Source organism: Colobus angolensis, unplaced genomic scaffold (genome assembly GCF_000951035.1).
Source record: "Colobus angolensis palliatus isolate OR3802 unplaced genomic scaffold, Cang.pa_1.0 Scaffold331, whole genome shotgun sequence".
Classification (NCBI taxonomy): domain Eukaryota; kingdom Metazoa; phylum Chordata; class Mammalia; order Primates; family Cercopithecidae; genus Colobus; species Colobus angolensis.
In genome coordinates, this window is record NW_012116611.1 from 1,304,979 (window position 1) to 1,307,836 (window position 2,858).

A 2,858-nucleotide genomic window follows, 5' to 3' on the forward strand; every position below is an offset into this window, starting at 1 on the left:
AATTTTTTTTTTGGTGGGGGGGACTTTCATTTCTTCAGACAACAGCAAAAAATAAAACCAGAAGCTTATTGTCTTTAGTTTTAATTCCTTTATTGTGTCATTGCCAGATTTTGTTATCAGGATGATACTGGTTTTATTAATTAGTCAGGGAGAAATGCTTCCTGGTCAATCTTTTGGAATAATTTCTGTGTGATTGGTATCATCTCTTCTTTGTACATGTGGCAGAGATAGAATATGAATCCCTCTGGCCCAGGGCTTTTGTTGGTGGGTAGTTTTCTTATTGCAGATTCAATTTCATAACTCATTATTGGTCTATTTAGTGTTTCATTTTTTTTCTCGTTCAATATTGCAGGTTATGTGTCTCTAGGAATTTACTCATTTCATTTGGATTTTCTATTTTGTACATATAGAAGTGTTCATGGAAGTGTCTGAATATCTGTTTCTGTAAGAAGATTTATAATGCCATCTTTGTCATTTCTCATTTTACTTATCTGGATTCTCTTTTATTTCTTTTACAATCTACCTAGAGGTCTATCAATGTGGTTTATTCTTTCAAAAAACTAACTTTTAGTTTTGTTTTTTTTTTTTTTTTTTTTTCAGCATTCAAAATCTTTTTAATAAGAGGATAGGATCCAAGGTTAGTTTTTGTAGCCTCGGCTGGCCCGTCGGCCTCTGGCACCCTCGAACTTCCGGCCCTTGGAGCGGACGTAGGGTTTGGTGTGTCTGTGCGGGGTTCCTGGGGCCTTGCCGAAATGCCGGTACACCTCTCGGCCCTTGCGAGGACCGGAGAGCAGGACAGTGCCGCAGCCCTTGGGGGAGTCCAGGGCCAGCTGGTCGAAAGTGAGGATCTTGCCTCCTGCCCTGAGGATGCGGCTGCGGGCCCGGCTGGTTACGCGCAGTGCACATACCTTTAGTTTGGTCACCTCCTGAACCCGCACGTCGTCCGTTATGGTCCCCACAACCACGGCCGTTTTGTTTTTCCGGCCAGGAAGCTTCATCTTCCGGATCATCCGGGAAAGGGACAGAGGTGGCCGGTTGGTGCGACTCATAAACAACCTCTTCAGCACAACCTGGTTGAATGTGGAATTGGTTCTTCTGGCCAGAAACCTATACAACTTGACCAACAGCCTCAGATAGATATCCTGGCTCTTGGGCTCCTTGCGCCGAAACTTTCGGTCCTTGTTGTGGCGAATGTCAACTCCCATGATGGCGCCTCCTTCTCTGCCAGGTCCGGAAAGAACTTTTAGTTTTATTTATAATTTGTATGGCTTCTTTGGTCTGAATTCCATGTAGTTCTCTGATTTTAACTATTTCTTTTTAATGATAGTTTTGAGTTTAGTTCGTCTTTGATTTTCAAATTCCTTTATGTGTGACATTGGTTTGTTGATTTGAGAGTTTTCTAACTTCTTCATGTAGGCATTAGCACTATAAATGTTCCTTTTAACATTGCTGTGGCCATATCTCAGAGATTTTTGTTTATTGTGTGTCTATTTTTATTTGTTTCAAATAATTTTTTGATCTATGACTTAATTTCATTCTTTACCTAGAAACAATTAAGAGGCAAGTTATTTCGTTTTCATGTATCTAAATATACAGGTACTGGAATGTCAAAGGTCACCATTCATATTCAACTCAAATAACAATACCCCAATATATATTATAATTAGGCCGGACGCGGTGGCTCAAGCCTGTAATCCCAGCACTTTGGGAGGCCGAGACGGGCGGATCACGAGGTCAGGAGATCGAGACCATCCTGGGTAACACAGTGAAACCCGTCTCTACTAAAAAATACAAAAAAACTAGCCAGGCGCGGTGGCGGGCGCCTGTAGTCCCAGCTACTCGGGAGGCTGAGGCAGGAGAATGGCCTGAACCCGGGAGGCGGAGCTTACAGTGAGCTGAGATCGCGCCACTGCACTCCAGCCTGGGCGACAGAGCGAGACTCCATCTCAAAAAATAAAATAAAATAAAAAATAAACTCTCAAAGGTCAAAGACAAAGAGAATCCTGCAAGAAGTGAGAAAAAAGGGGGGAAAAAAAAACACACATAAAGGAGATTCAATATTCCTAGAAGAAGACTTCTTAGCAGAAAACTTACAGGCCAGGAGGGAGAGGGGCAATATATTAACAGTACTGAAGAAAAAATATTGTAATAAAAAAATGCTGAATCCAGACAAGCTGTTCTTTAGAAATGAAGTAGACAGGACAACTTCCCCAGATAAACAAAAGCTGAGGGAATTCATTAATACCAGACATGTCTCATAAGAAATGCTAAAGAAAGTTCTTCAAACTTAGAAGTATGTTAAAGTGATTGCTACACAAATATTGTCATCATCATGTGTAACCCTTTTATATCTTCAATAAGAAAATTAAAGAAAACTATTAAAATGATAACTACAACAATTTGTTTAGAGATAGACAATATAAACATGTAAATTTTGACATCAAAAATTCAAAATGGGGGGGGCAAAGGAAGTTAATGTTTACAGGGTTTTTTGTTGGTTCATTTATTTTGTTGTAATAAAAGTCAAGTTGCTATTAATTTATAAATAACTTTTTATAGCTCTAGGATTTTTATAAGCTTCATGTAACCACAAGGGGAAAGCCTGTAGTAGACACACTACAAATAAAAAATAAACAATTAATCAAAACATTAGAATGTTTTTCTCTGGTAGACTAGAGAAAATTACATAACCTCAAAGAAAGTTAGTAGAAAAGGAGTAATAAAAGAGAGGAGTCACTAAACAACTAAAAAACAAGTAACAAAATGACAGTAGTAAGTTGTTAACATTTAATAATAATATTGAATGTAAATGGAATAAATTATTCAATTAAAGACATAATGGGGCTGATTTTGTCTAA

At 38.6% G+C, this 2,858-nt stretch overlaps 1 pseudogene across 1 annotated transcript; it reads right to left on the minus strand.

Annotated features, from left to right (window-relative positions):
* Window positions 1-596: 596 nt before the first annotated feature.
* Window positions 597-1,227, minus strand: LOC105518911 (annotated as a pseudogene). Its single transcript, XR_001002894.1, has one exon. The product of XR_001002894.1 is annotated as a 60S ribosomal protein L18 pseudogene (transcript).
* Window positions 1,228-2,858: the final 1,631 nt, after the last annotated feature.